At 40.8% G+C, this 16427-nt stretch overlaps 1 pseudogene; it reads right to left on the bottom strand.

The window, feature by feature from the left end:
* Nucleotides 1-376: 376 nt before the first annotated feature.
* On the bottom strand, nt 377-15620 carry LOC145114057 (uncharacterized; annotated as a pseudogene).
* Between the last annotated feature and the right edge of the window lie 807 nt (nt 15621-16427).

Genomic DNA, 16427 nt, shown 5'->3' with positions numbered 1-16427 from the left:
TTTGTATAAGACTGGAAGGAGTGGGAGGGAAGCTTCCCTCACTTTTGGTGGGAAGCTTCCCTCACTTTTGGTGGGTCATACCCTCTTTCCCTCACTCTCCTTTCCCTCACCTAAAAGTCAAGGAATGAGTGGAAAGCCCTTCCCTCACTTTTTTTTTATATTAAATAAAATAATTTTTTTTTGATTTATAATTTTTAAATTAATATCAAACATAAAATTTAATTAAAAATAAAAAGCATTTCATTAAGTAAAATAAAAATTACATTAACCATAATATTTAAATAAGTAGAAAAAAAACCGCAAAAAAAAATCAAACAACCTACAACATAGTAAAAATTATTAATTAATATCCTAATTTTATCTAAACCTAGATACGTCACTCGGAATCATCGTCTTCGTCCTCGCCTTGATCATCTGCATCATTCTTTCCAGCGTCACTCTCGTCGTCGGAATCTTCACTCTCGACGAACATATCAGAATCCTCGTCTGATTCGTCAAACAAATCATCGTGAGATAACTCGTACGGGGGCTGAATATGAGCCCTATAAATGTGTTCCACCAAATCAGCACGAAGGGCCTGATGAATGTCGCGATTGTGTACTTCTCTTCTATTCACCCTATACTCTTGTGTACCAACGGCTACTCCTTCGACATTTGGCAAAACTTCATTTTCGTTGTATCGGCATATCGCTCTTCCTTCGTCTTCAAGAATCATATTATGCAATATGATACATGCATACATTACGTGTTGTAACCTTTTCACCTCATATGACCTTGCCCCGATCGTTAGTACTTGCCAACGTCTCTTAAGTACACCAAATGCTCGTTCCACATCCTTCCTAGCTGACTCTTGCGCCTCTTTAAACTTTTTCATTTTCGGGTCGTTAGGACATGTAAACGATTTCACAAAAACAGACAAGGGAGGATATATACCGTCAGTAAGATAGTATGCACGCTTATATGCTACCCCATTTGCTTGAAAAGGTACATCGTGTGACTTTCCAAGGTAGATATCGTTGAATACAGGCGACTGGTCTAGCACGTTGATGTCATTGTTTGCACCAGCTGGACCAAAGAATGCATGTCATATCCAAAGATCATGTGATGCGATAGCCTCTAGAATGATCGTCGGCTCTTTGTGGTCGCCTCTCATGTACTGACCACGCCATGCGTTGGGGCATAATGACCAACTCCAATGCATGCAATCGATACTACCTAGCATTCCAGGGAATCCATGTTTGCCTTCATGCACCGTATACAATTGGTGGATATCGTTGATAGTTGGTTTGCGCAAATATCGTTGCCCATAAACCAAACAAATCGCTTTGCAGAACTTGTACACAGACTCCCTCACGGTACGCTCTGACATCCTAAAATACTCGTCCCATTTGTCTGCGCCCATGCCGTATGCTAGCTGACGAATTGAAGCCGTGCATTTTTGAATGGGAGAGAAACCTTTTTTTCCCCTTGCATCCATTTTCCATTGGAAATATGGAAAGTGGCCTTCCAAATCGCCAACAATACGTAAAAATAGTTCCTTCCTCATCCGGAACCGACGTCGAAACTTTACAGCGTAGACGGCGTCATCTGCAAAATAATCTTCTATAAGGCGATCGTGTCCGACTTCGTGATTTCTACATAACGACGGCTTTCTTATGTTAGGTCGTGCAGGTTCCTTTCCCGCACCCACGGTGCGGTGTGCATAAGTGCGGGATCGGTTCCCGCTCCTTCCCGCAGTCCCACTCCGTCCGGCCTAATAAGGTTAAAACATAACAAAACACAACATTTAATATCACCAAATAGTTATTATATGATTATTAATTTAAAGCATGAATATTAAAAGACATATATTGGGACAAAGTCAACAAACACTTTGGATGTTTGGCAGAGCAATCTACAGTTTACGTACATGTATTTGGACAAAATTAACAAACAGGCGTAAGTTTACATCAATAAAAAAACACAAGATTACAAAATAACCCTTAAGTTGTTTAATGTTTTGCGACTTTAAGTTGGTTTTTTTGACGATGATACTCAAAATTTGCCTAATTTTTTTCAAGCCTGTTTACGGTTATCTAGTAATGTGTGTTGACTTGGATTCTTTATTTTGATATTAGTGAGTATGAGCCAATGAGGCATAGATTTATTATTTTCATATGGATTTAATATTGTTTTTTTATCTGTGAAGTCAAATCTCTCTTTTTAATAAAAGACCCCCTAAGATGTCACATGTCCCCTTATACACTTCCTTCAATCCACGTGTCAATTTTTTCACATATGCTCTAATTTCTTTTCCCGCCTACTGCCTTAAATAACGAAAATCAACATACTACTGTAATTGCATTTGATTTTCCTTAAAATCAACATTTAAAATCAAAGATTATCAATGTAATCTCAATAAATCAGGAATTGTCTTCTTTCAAATTTGAATTGGATAGAATAGTCAGTCGATTTCATATAAACCTCAATCGTCATTGACTTCAAGAGTATTCCCATTGATTCATCTCTCCCAATCCCGATTTCCGAGTCATCGAGCTTTATTTGGTATGTTTTTAAATTCTTTTAGCAATTTCATTATTGTAGCACCTTCTCCATCAGTCAAAGCAGTAGCGACGCATCTCCTCCTATCTACTGTAGTTTCCTATTCGATGCGTTTGTCAAAAAATAAAGAGGCAGGGGAGCTAAGTCAACGTCGAAGATCGTTAGTAGGGGAAGGTCGTCTAATAATATCTTCTTCTTTTTTCCTTTGGTGTTCTTCTAAAACCATTGTAGGGTTCATGATCCTTTAGCAATTCAATTGATTTTGTGTATTTTCTTGATGTATGTTTTGGTCGGTCTTCCCCTACTAACGATCTATGACGTTGACTTAGTAGCCCCTACCTCTTTAATTTTCGACAAAACTCAACATTTAATCAAGGAGTTTATTTTTATGAACCGTGGTTTCCACGGGTTTTAACCTAGTAAGACAATAAATATGACTGGCTACAAATACCGTCTAGGTACAATATACACTTGCATCTATTTGATTTTAACAAGAGCCTAGCCAACGTCAAACTCCAACCGTTAGAGAAACAAATTCCAATCTTCAGTATATGTGTCCCTCATAAGTTTCATGTTACTCCTAATATCATCCTTTATAACCACCTTCTTCGTAATAATGTTTAACTACATCAAAGACATAATACTATTACGTCTCAGTAGGATATATATATATATATATATATATATATATATATATATATATATATATATATATATATATATATATATATATATATATATATATATATATATATATGGGAAAAGTGAATATACCCTTAAGGGTATATAAGCTTAGGTACTCAAACTCACCATAATACGTCGTTTTGTTTGATATATTCATTATAATGTTCTTAAACTTCAACCCCTAACTTGATTTGCTTTCAAGATTTTCAAATTTTCACTATTATCTTCCTCTTAAATCATATATTTATGCCGAACACCTATTAGACTATATATATTATAGTTAAAAATGAAAATTATGTAAAAGGAAGATAAATATAAAATTTATAAATATCTTGGAATTAAATCAAGTTAGTTCTATTAATTTTTTCTATTATTAAAACTTTAATGAAGTTGCCGCCGTTCTTTAACAAAAAAAATGTTGATCATCAACTCTTTTGATAATGTTGATCGTAATTAGCAGTGTCATTTTTTAAATTTTTTATGAAATCTAGAAGTTGTAATCCTTAAATCACTCTTACATGCTGTACATTCACTCTTACTGGTTATATATATATATATATATATATATATATATATATATATATATATATATATATATATATCAAACATAAATTGAAGTAAATGGATAGATATAAATGAAGGTAAACAAATAAACATTAACGGACGTTCTTGAATGTAAATAAACGAACAAAATCATTGCTTGTATTTGTTCGTTTAACAAAACGAACAAAAAATATTGCTAATGTTTGTTCATTTATTAAATAACGAATTTCTCACTAAACGGTTCACCAAACGTTTGGTTCATCAAAGCATACTTCCATTATCTGAATACTATAATATAACTATAAATCAAAAAACTATACGGAGGGCGAAGTCTAATTCCTTAAGTGTGACCCTGATGCTTGGCCCAAGGCATACACTTGGTGCACGGGTTTGCTACATTATAAACTTTATGAGCTCTATCAAATGCGACATCCTTGGATTTGATGACATTGTGAATCTATTCATATTTCCACTGAATGTAACACGTTTTCTTGTTCACTCTTGGTTCCTTCATTATGGTTATAACATCGATGTTTAGAGATGTCAACAGGACCAAACGGGGGCGGAAGTAGCCTCCCCCGCTCCGCCCTTGTTTTTGCATGCTTCCCCAACCCCGATCCTAATCCCGATCCCGACCCGAATTCCCCCGTTTCCCCTCCCCTAAATTTTAATATCAACCCCACTCCGGCCTTCATTTCCCTTGAATGAATCCCCGTTACCCTAGTTTGGGCTAAAAAATTCTCTACTTAACTTTATTTACCTTATTTTTAACTCGTTTATTTTGTTTAACCTTAAAAATTACACTAGTTATTCAAATACAAAACATGTATATTACTCGATGGTTACTCTAAGTTTAATATTTATTCTTATAAATAAAGTAGTTAAATATTTATGTAATTATTTTGAGGGGTCCGCATGGTATTCAAGACGGAGTGCCCCGCTCCGCCCTTGCCCCCCCCCCCCCCCCCCCCCTGAAAACTAAATGGGGGTAAGCCCACCCCACATGCAAACCCGGAAACATTGTAAAAATACCCCTACAAAAAATAGAGTCTTGTGGGGTCGGGGTCCCACGAGAGTCTTTTGGCATCCTTATTGATGTTATCATATGATATATTTGTGTGACTTTTAATGCTTGGTTGTTGACATTACTCCTAGATCAGCAATAAACTTTCTCATCTATACTAAGCAACCTCTGATTCGATTATATGCTTTGACTCTGTTGTAGAATATATGATTGTGATCTACTTTGAGCTAAACTAATCCACACTCCTCCATTTATAATGAAAACGTAGACTAACTAGGATTTATAATCATGTCGATATGCTTGGAAACTTGCATTAATGTAAGATTTTACACTAAACTCTTTTTCTAATACTTCGTAAACTAAGAACTTATATTTAGTATTTTGTAAGTATTTCTAATTATTCTTCACAACAATCCAATGTTGCTTACATGGACTCTGTTATCCACTTTTCATATTAACATTGGTTATTAATACATAACTTATCATATATGATAGATATTATGTTTAGGGAAAAAGGGCTACTTCTCTTGTGTCTCACCTATTTGGTGTGGTGGGACTCCAAGACTTGCTTAGAATTAGGTCATGTTGCATTGGAATTTTGTAACATCTTGTTTCCCGTCAATTGTTATTTCAGGGTCGTGGGCCGGAAGTCAATTGCGTAAAGGTTGTGGGCTTTAATAAGGTAAATTTTAGTACTTATGGAAGGAGATAATGATAGTTAAAAGATTTTACCATTTAATTCTGTTTTGGGCTAAAGCGTAGAAAGGGAAAAGTCATAGGTCAGGCTCTTGCATGAAATATGGACTTTTGTTCGAGAATTTTTTAGTCCAAGATATCTAGATAATATTGTGTGGCTCTTCAACACCTTTCTGTGGATATAAACAACATCAAAAATGGAGTCGGAACGAAGAAGTTACGACCGTTTAAAGTTACGACGATTTTGGGTTAGCCGCGTACGTTGGGCGTACGGGGAGTACGTTGGGTGTACTAGGCATCCCTGGTACGCTAGGCGTACCAGGAGTACGTTGGGCGTATCAGAACCCAAAACCTATTTTCATGGTTCGAGCCCTATTTAAGCTCCTTAACTCCCCCAAACCCTTTCCATTCTCAGCCTCCACCCCTTCAACATCCTCCCTTGAAACCATAACCCTTGTTTGAGCCTTGTGAGCAAAAAGAAGGTGTTTTTAAGTGCTTTGGAGTGTTCTTGATGCATCTTGGAGAAGAAGGAGCTTAGTGGAGAAGTGTTGGTTGCATTGGAGCTTGTAGATGCAGACCTTGTTCACCTTGATCTTTCTTTTGGAGGTATAAAGTTTGAATCTTGATGATGAAATTGTTAGATTTATCTAGGTTTGGGTGTTATGAGCTTTTGGTCAATTTAAGTGCATAAAGTTTAGATCTTGAAAGTTTGTGACCTTGTTATGGATAAATTTGAAAACTTTATCCATCTAAACATCATATTGATTTAGATCTTAAGGTTGGAGACTTGGACTTAATGGATTAAGTTCAAAAAGATGCACTTTTGGTCCCTTTGAGACTTAAAGACTAGATCTTGTTTGTTGGGACCATTCTAATGGATAAGGTTGTAAACTTTATCCCTTATGAAGCTATTAGGAACCATAAAAATGTGATCTTGGTTTGTCTATCCCTTCTATGCAAGAGTTATGATGTCTTATCGGATTAATAAGTTAGGGTTTTGGCTTTTGGACCTTTTCTATCCATTGAACATCATAAAGGTGGAAACTTTATGACTTAAGTTGAAGTTTTGAGTCTAGATCTGAGCTCTGGACAAAAGGTCTTAAGTGATAAAGTATTTAATGGAGAAATAAGATCCGGTCACGTACGTTGGGCGTATGCAGCTGCCATGGACTTTGACTTTGTTGACTTTCATTGACCGTTGACATTTAACCAAGTGTAACTTTAGGTAAAACTTGAGGGTTTTGGTTAGTTAATTAATGTTTTACTTGGTTTTGGTGATTAGAGGATTCGTGGGAGCACCCAAAGCAGAAAGTTTTTCGGGTTCTTCATTTCAGGTGAGTTTAGCCTCATTGTACCGTGGGTCGAAGGCACCAATATCGGCCCACTAGTTTTGGTTATCTTAGTAGAGGGATGTCATAGGGACTATATATAGTCATGTAGGATAGACTGAGGACTCTTGATCTAGGCTTTCTTGCATGTTCCTTGTTTGGTTGTGGCTCTAGGGTATGATCACCTGTCCGGGTGTCTATCTAACCTCTGAGTATATAAGGTTATGCATTCCTTGGATTATTGGTAGTTATTATGTTGATATGTTATAGTGATCTGCTAGATTTGTATCATGTTATATAGGATTTTGCTATATTGTAGTGATTTTTTAGATCTGTATTCTGGTATATAAGATGTTGTTATGTGGTAGTGATCTGTAGATCTGTATGTCTACTTGTACTTGTTGGTTCTCATTTAGTGGAGTGCCCTAGAGGCTGTATGTGGTCATGTAGGATAGCCTAAGAACTCTTGATCTAGGCTTTCTTGCCTATTCCTTGTTTTGTTATGTCTCTAGAGTAGGATCATCTGTTCGGGTGGCTATCTCACATCTGGTTACTTATGGTTACGCATTTCATGCAGGATAGCCGGTAGCGGGATAATGTGTGGTGTGAGGACTAGTAGGCGGTGGTGAGTTGTATGATTGTAGTTTGCTTGTATTATGTGCCTACTTGATCCTTGATTGTTTATATGTCGACATATGGTGGTAGTGTGTTGAGGCGGTCTTGCTTTGTGTTTTAGGCCAAGATACCCGGTGCGGGCCAGCTGTAAGCCGAAGGCACGTAGGCTCAGGAGGACCGGTTGGGTTGAGGTGGCAGGCCAACAAACCCTGGGTATTCCAACCCGATGGCTGATTAGACCTGATGCATGCTTGTATGTTTATCTTATGGGGTATTTTGGGGGAAACTCACTAAGCTTTATGCTTACCCAGTTGTTTATTGTTTTAGGTATATCGGTGGAGATGGGAAGGCGAAGGCGGGACTGTACACACTCATAAGCAGCATTGAGGATTTCGTGTTCACTGTAATCCGCTGACTTTTAATAATTATAATTGGGAACAAATGGTTTTCTTAAAATGGTTTTTAATTGGGAAGTTTTACTTTAAATAAAATGATTTTTTTGTCGTGAAAATAGGACGTTACAAGTTGGTATCAGAGCCCTAGTTTAAGCGAATTGGAGGAACACTTGTGTGAATCCAGTCTCAAACTAGGATCCGAGAATTTTCACAAAACATTTTGAAAAATAATTTATAATAAAAGGGTTGGGTTATGGAAACGGACTCGGTCTCTTGTCATTTTCTTGTTTGATTGTTGGCTTGGGATCAAGAACGTGAACCTTGACTTAACTTTGATTTTACAGGAAGATGCGGTGTGTACAGTCAGCCAAAGCCCGAACAGGAGAGTGGTTCCCAAAAAATATCCATACTTGTTATATGTAATGAGTTTTGGTGTAATACATCGATTTTCAAATATTACATTTTTAACCCTTGGAGTGAGATTTGGTTGCAAAAGGGTCCCATGTGGCAAATTTGAAAAAGGGGTGTGCCTGCTCGAGTATGTTGTGTATACTCCCATGGTACATTGGGCATACTCCGCCCAGGACAAACCCTAATTATTTAGGGTTTGAGAACTATATATTCATCTTTATGGATCAAGACCCCTTCCCCTCCTCGACCTCCATCTGGAAAATCGTCCCTTCACCAACCCTAACCCCCTCAAGTGAATTTTTGAGCTTTTGTATATATTTTGGTGTCCTTGAAGGATCAAGTTGGAAGAGAAGATAATCCTTGAAGAGTGGAACACTTTGGATCCAGGATTCCATCATCTTTTGATACCCTTTGGATGTGAACCCAAAAATACGACCCAAAAATTTCATTTTTAATTTTAATAAATTCATTCTTCCAAAAACAACATCAATCCCAATGAGAGTAAGTGTATCAAACATCATCTTGAATCAGAGTAAAACACAAAACGGAACTAGGTGGTGTGTGCGCTGCAATCATCTCGATCCCTTCCCTTTGGAACTACAAGTGCCTGAAACTTAAACTGAAAACTATAAGCACTAAGCTTAGTGAGTTCCCCAAAATACACAATACCATACATAATAAACCACATACTGGGCCCCCGCCCTCCATCGGGCCTCGCCCGGTATTGATTCCCACTCCGCTTCGGGCCTCGCCCGACATCGAGCCCCGCTCGGTATACAGATCTGTTATCCTTAGGCCCCGCCTGACATCGATCCCCGCCCACTATACACATAGACATATATCACATAATCATACTAACACATACAATGATCACAAAACAATAGCATATGATACAGTAATCAGGCCTCGCCCGACATCAAGCCTCGCCCGGTATACATAGCAACACATATCACATGTAAGGGTCACATAGACTCCTAGCATCCGAACAAAAATCCGAACAAAAATAACAAGGGCCGACATTGGTGCCTTAGAATCGCTAAACCCAGTGAGGAAACTCACCTAGACTGCTGAATCACATGACTGAATCTCTGGTTGTTGTCCGACGAATCCCCGAGCTATCAATACCAATAACATCCAATTAATAATTGGAATCTAATCCATAACTATCAGTCCATAATTAGGGTAAAAAGACCATTTTACCCCTTACCTAGTTTGGACCAAGACTTAGGCCCAATCCTATAATCCAAAAGGCCCAAAATCCAACTAACCGCTCAAAGCCCATAAAAATTGGGCCCAAACCCTTACATGGGCCTTACCCTAAGGCCCACCAATTCTCCTAGACCAAAAAACATGCACTCAAATGGCCCAACAAGACCCCAAGCATCTAAGCCCAATATAATGCCCCAAACTCGAAGCCCAACAGACTGAGTACGCGGGGCATACTCAGCTGTACGCTAAGCGTACACGCTAAATGGCCTGTATGTGGCGCATACAGACTTGTACACCCAACGTACTCACCCCTTCAGCCAAAACTCACATTAAGCACTTAATGCTTAAGACAAGAAGTCCAAACCACAGATCAAGCCCTTAATATGCGTCTAGAACTATAAAGTCACTGACTTGGTGACTTTGCATGCCCTAAAAGGACCCAACGTGAAGATATAACACTTTACTTTCACTAAATGGACATAATCTCATGCATGGGTGATTCTAAACCCTAAAGGTGCCAACTTTATGGACCTTGAACCTCATAAACACAAAGAATGGCAACTTATAGCTCCTGGAGTGGTGTCAAACCACTAGATTTCATTAATGGGGCTAAAAAGGGTCCAAAGCCCATATAAACTAGATATAAGCTTCTAATGAACAAGGTCAGAGCTTTTTACCTCTAACAAGCTGAAAATAGAGTAGAGAATCAGGATCCACAAGCTCTTCCCTGATCTACAACCTTGCACCAAACTCCTTATCCTTGATAGTGAACCAAAACACACCAAAATGCACACAATGAGCTCAAAAACATAATGGAAAGGTCTAGGGTTTCATGATGAGGCTATAATGTCACTGGAGGCTGAGAAATGAGGGTAACGTGAGCCATAAGTGTGATTATATAGTGTCCAAACCCTCCAAATTAGGGTTTAAGTCAGACACACTATGATAGGCGTAGTTTGACGTACGTTGGGCATAGTGCCTTAGCCACCCGCATTCATTAATCCATTATGATGGTTGTACCCCATCCTACGTTGGGCGTACGGAGCCATAACACATTTCATGCAACATACACATGGGTCCACTTTGAAAATAAAATTAGCACAAGGGACAAAAGTATAATACCTGGAAATCATAATGATATAATTCTTCCCTACTTTAATCAGACTTCATTCTTGAAGTCCGTTGCCCCGAACAACTCCGGATAGTGCTCTCTCATCTCATCCTCGAGCTCCCAAGTCCACTCCGATCCCTTGCGGTGCTGCCGTTGCACCCACACTAGCTCGACAACCTTGTTCCTTTAGGTTTTCGTCTTTCGATCCAAAATCACCACCGGTCTCTCAATATAATTCAGGTGGTCATCCACCTGAATATTCTCCAATGGTACTACTACGGAATCATCCACTAAGGACTTTCGCAGCTGAGAGACATGGAAGATGCTATGAATCTGACCGAGCTCATCTGGAATATCCAAGCGATAAGCAATCCGACCCACCCGAGCCAAAACCCTGAAAGGTCCAATATACCTGGGGCCCAGCTTGACCCGCTTCCTGAACCGGATGAAACCTTTCAAAGGTAACACCTTCAGGAGAACCATATCTCCCACCTGGAACTCTAAGTCTGACCGGCGTCTGTCGGCGTAACTCTTTTGCCGACTCTGAGGTGTCTAGAGCCTGCTCTGAACTTGATGAATTAGCTCAGTGGTCTTGAGTACCACCTTGGTACTCCTCATAACCTGCTGACTGACCTCCCCCCAACAAATCGGGGTCCTACATTTCCTCCTATATAACATCTCAAAAGGAGGTTGATCAATGATGGTGTGATAACTGTTGTTATACGAAAATTCTGCTAACGGAAGATACCTATCCCAACTCCCTCTAAAGTCCAACACGCACGCTCGCAGCATATCCTCAAGGGTTTGTATAGTCCGCTCACTCTGACCATCGGTATGCGGATGGAATGCGATTATGAAGTGGAGACGAGTGCCCAACTCGCCATGAAACTTCTTCTAATACCTGGAAGTAAATCGGACATCTCTGCCAGAAACCACCGATAGCGGCACCCCATGACGTGCCACAAGCTCCCTGATATAAACCTCGGCCAACTTCTCTACAAAAATACACTCCTGAACCGGAATGAAATGCACGCTCTTGGTGAAACAATCCACGGTGACCCATATCGAATCCACTTTGCGCGCAGTCTTGGGAAGCTTCGTGATAAAATCCATGGTGATATCCTCCTATTTCCATACGGGGATCTCCAACGGCTGCATCTTGTCGTGAGGACGCCGATGTTCGGCCTTGATTTTCCTACAAGTCAAGCACCGCTCCACGTACTAGGCCACATCCCTCTTCATGCACGCCCACCAATAATCAGGACGAAGATCCATATACATCTTCGTCGCCCCGGGATGAATGGAGAACCTCGACTTGTGAGCCTCCTCCATCAGAATCTGACGTACACCGCCCCAATACAGAACCCAAACTCGGCGGTGCAAAGTCAACAATGCACGGTTATCATAATCAAAGGAATCCACCTGTCCCATAATGCGCTCTCTCTCTTTTGATGATCTTCCTTCATAGCCTCAACATGTGCCTCACGAATCTGCTCCAACACGGAGTAATCACGGTCATCCTCAAACATATGTCTCTGATCGGAACCATGATCCCCTTGCGGCTGAGAGCATCGGCCACCACATTGGCCTTTCCCGGGTGATAAAGGATTTCGCAATCATAATCCTTCACCACATCCAACCATTGACGTGGCCTCATATTCAGATTCGGCTGATCCATCAAGTACCTCAGGCTCTTGTGATTCGTATAAATAGTACAGCGGATCCCATAGAGGTAATGCCGCCAAATCTTGAGGGCGAAAACCACGGCCCACAACTCCAAATCATGTGTCGGATAATTCGCATCATGAGGCTTCAGCTGCCTCGAAGCGTAAGCGATCACACGACCCCTCTGCATCAACACTGCCCCCAATCCTACGATCAAAGCATCACAATAAACCACGAAATCATCAACACCCTCCGGCAGGGTCAGGATCGGCACCTCGCACAACTGCTGCCTTAAAGTCTCGAAAGTTGCCTGCTGCTCAGGCCCCCAGTGAAATGTATCCGTCTTCTTTGTCATTCGGGTCAGAGGAACGACTATCTTGGAGAAATACTGGATGAATCTCCAATAACAACCCGCTAAACTAAGAAAACTCTGAATCTCAGATGAGGACCTCGAAACCTCCCACAGCATCACGGCCTCAACTTTGGCCGGATCGACCAGAATACCCTTCTGGTTGACAAGGTGCCCCAGAAACTTCACCTCGTGCAACCAGAACTCACACTTGGAGAACTTTGCAAAAAAGTCTCTTCCGCCTCAATGTCTCCAACACTTCCCTCAAGTGCTCCTCGTGCTGCTCCTGAGTCTTGGAATAAACCAAGATATCATTGATGAATACAATCACAGACTGATCCAGCATCAACCTGCACACACGGTTCATGAGATCCATGAACGTGGTTGGAGCATTAGTGAGCCCAAAGGGCATCACCACGAACTCGTAATGACCATAACGAGTCCAGAAAGTTGTCTTCTGCACATCCTCATCCCTGACCCGCATCTGATGATAAACTGATGGCAAATCAATCTTCGAAAACCAAGATGCACCCTGAAGCTGGTAAAAAAAAGATCATCAATCCTCGGGAGTGGATAACGGTTCCTCACCATTACCTTATTCAGCTCCCGGTAGTCGATGCACATACGGTGAGACCCATCCTTCTTCTTCATGAACAAGATCGGTGCTCCCCAAGGCGAACTGCTCGGTCGAATAAGTCCCTTGTCTAATAGCTCATGCAGCTATATAGACAGCTCCTGCATCTCGGGAGGATCCAACCGATACGGTGCTTTGGCTATCAGAGCCGCACCATGAACCAAATCAACCCTGAACTCAACATGCCTCTCCGGAGGCACCCCAGGCAAATCCTCCGGGAACAAATCCGGGTAGTCCCGTATAATTGGCACATCATCGACAGTCGCCTTAACCTTATCCTGGGTATCCATGACATAGGCAACATAACCAGAACAACCCTGCTGAAAATAGCGTCTGGCCCTCACCGCTGAACATAAAATCGGCCCACGCTGAGATCTCTCCCCATGAACCACTAACTCTCTCCCAATCAGGGTCCGAACACGTACCAACTGCTACTCACAATTGATCGTTGCCCCATTAGGGCTCAACCAATCCATGCCCACTATAACCTTGTTCCCACGAAACGGAATGGGAACCAAATCCACTAAATACCGCTCACTGAACAACTGAAGAGTACAACCCCGATGAACTCTCGCAACCCAAACAGACCTATCATCAGCAATCTCAACATCAAGAGGACAATCTTTTTGGATTAGGTGTCTAAGCCCATAACTATAATTTGTATGTACTTGATTTGATAGTAGCATGGTCCTTTTGGGTTGCCTTTACCATAGCAACTTGATAGGATGACTTTTGGAGAAAGAGGTTAATAAATGATTTATAAATATATTATAAGAATAATATGTTAAATAGAAATCATATTATTTAATTAGTATTTAATCAGAAATTAATTTGATATTAATTTTGGGATTAAAGGAACTGATTGAAAGTACGGGGGCTAGTTCTGCAAATCAATGCTAGTTGCAGAGTTGGGCTGATGGACTCCTTTAGAAGGGAGTGGATGAAATCTATAGGAGGCCCTATAGAATTTCGTCCAAGGCTTCTAGGAAGGAGGTCCATGGACTGCTTAAGGCCTAAGCAACCAGATTAGGGTTTCCACCTGAAAACCCTAGCAGCCTCAGCTATATAAAGACCCCCTTAGCATGTGATTTTCGGGCTATGCATTCTAAGAGAAACATGTGGCTGAAAATTCTAGTGTTCTACCTCTCTCTCACTCATCCTTTGCAATTGGTGTTTGTGACTCCATTAGAGGTGCAATACTTGAGGCACTAGAGATTTCAAGAGTCAAGATCATCCGTGGAATTCTTGTTATTACGAGATAACAAGCAAGGCAACATTCTAACCCTAGTTTTCATATAGATCTCGAAAATTGTATGCTAGTATTAGGTTTGTTGCTTTGGAATTTCTGTTTGCATGTATAACTAGAGAAAAGCTTAGATCCAAAGCAATTAGGGTTGCATGATCACATAGGATTGTTTTTATGCTCAAAACCCATCAAATCCACCTCCCCCGGAGCTCCAGCGAATCTATTGCTAAGCGCAAGCGATACAAACGATCAGGTAGCCCCCGAATCAAACAATACCAATGCAGAAATATCGTTCACAAGGAACAATACTAAAATAAAACACATAAAAATATGCAAGCAATTAAATATAAATAAAGAGATAAGGAGAAGATACATACCCGCCACCACATTGGGAGCTGCACGCGCCTCCTCGGCCGTCAACTGGAAAACCCTGCTCTTTACCACAGGCGCGTCTGCCCGGCCTGGCGGCCGTCACTAACTCGAAGAGTTGCAGGAGCGGGTGATGACACCGGTCCTACTGCAGCCAAACTCGAACAACTGGCCTTCTTGTGGCCCCTCTGATTTCAATGAAAGAAAATCAGATCAGATCCCGGGGTGGTGGTAGTAGTATAATCCCTGCTATAATGACCCGTTCGGCCGCACTTGAAGCAGCAAGAACCACCAACCCTGCATGGTCCCTCGTGCGCCCTACCGCACTTGCCACAACGGCTCCGACCCTGATGACCTCTCGATCTAGACTCAGATACCTTGGGCCTCTTGCCCAAACCCTCAACACTCGGCACAGAATCTGGCTTCCTCTTTTTCTCCATCTCCAGATAAATCTCCCTCTCCCTGGCTCGCGCTATCTTATCATTCAACGTCTTGTAGTTGGATCGGCTCACAAACTGCTGAATGTCACTCCTCTACATCTCATGATGTCGGGCCTTCTTTATCTCCTTATCTTCCATATACTGTGGAACCAGAAGCACCCTCTCCCGAAACATCGTGGTGATCTCAGCCACCGTCTCCATAGTCTGGCGGAGATCCTAAAACTCTCGTGTCAACTGTTGCACCTCAATTACTGGTGCAAACTCAACTCGGAACCTGTTTGATAAATCATCCCATGTCATCGTATCAACCACATCATCAACCACCGCACGTCCCACCTCCTCCCATGTCACAACTAGCATTTTGGCTAGGAAATTATGTCTATATGAAATCATTTCTTGATGTATCTTATAACTTCAAGTTTAAGGTTATATATTACTCATTCAAAAACAACTATTGCAAATCAAAACTCACTCGTGAAACCCTAAACCTAGTTCGATGCACTAGATTCACTCAATGTTGGGTTGTAGCCCTAACTTGCTAGTTCAAACATCTTTTGGGCCAAGAATCATTTATTGGGCCTAATGGACCAATAAACCCACAACCTAATTATTTTGGATTAAGAATACACATTTGGGCCCTAATTGGACCCACATTCACTAAGTAATTGATTTTCGGCCACAAAACTCTTCATGGGCCTTAATGGGCCGTAAACACTATTGTGAACATCATTAGGCCGTAAACCCATTTTTTTACCCCTTTTGGGCTGTGAACTCACAAGAGGGCCCAATGGGCCGGAAAATTTATTTTGGGCTACCCAAACTCGGTTGATAATCCATATGAGCCCAACATTTATTCATTTATTCATTTTCTCCTTTCATTTTCTCCTCTCTTCTCTCTTCTTATTAACGGCCAAGGCCACCTTCCACCACCATCCTCACTTCATCCACATTTCAAACATCAAAAAATTCTCTCTAAGCTCTCAATAAATTCTCACTTTTCCCTCTCCAAATTTCGTGTGTGCTTGGGTGTATGTCCAATAATACTTCATCAAAGACCATCTTCTTGGTAAGCTACTTCCACTCAAAAAGTTGAACTTCATCTTTATGTTAAACTTATTTCTTTTAACACTATAATTCGTGATTCATGCTCTTAGAACCTCCTAGAGT

Source organism: Lactuca virosa, chromosome 5, assembly GCF_052849685.1.
Source record: "Lactuca virosa cultivar CGN04683 chromosome 5, Lactuca_virosa_CGN04683_v6, whole genome shotgun sequence".
Classification (NCBI taxonomy): Eukaryota; Viridiplantae; Streptophyta; class Magnoliopsida; order Asterales; family Asteraceae; genus Lactuca; species Lactuca virosa.
Note: the sequence above shows the minus strand (reverse complement) of the source record. Positions and strands in the feature narration are given on the sequence as shown.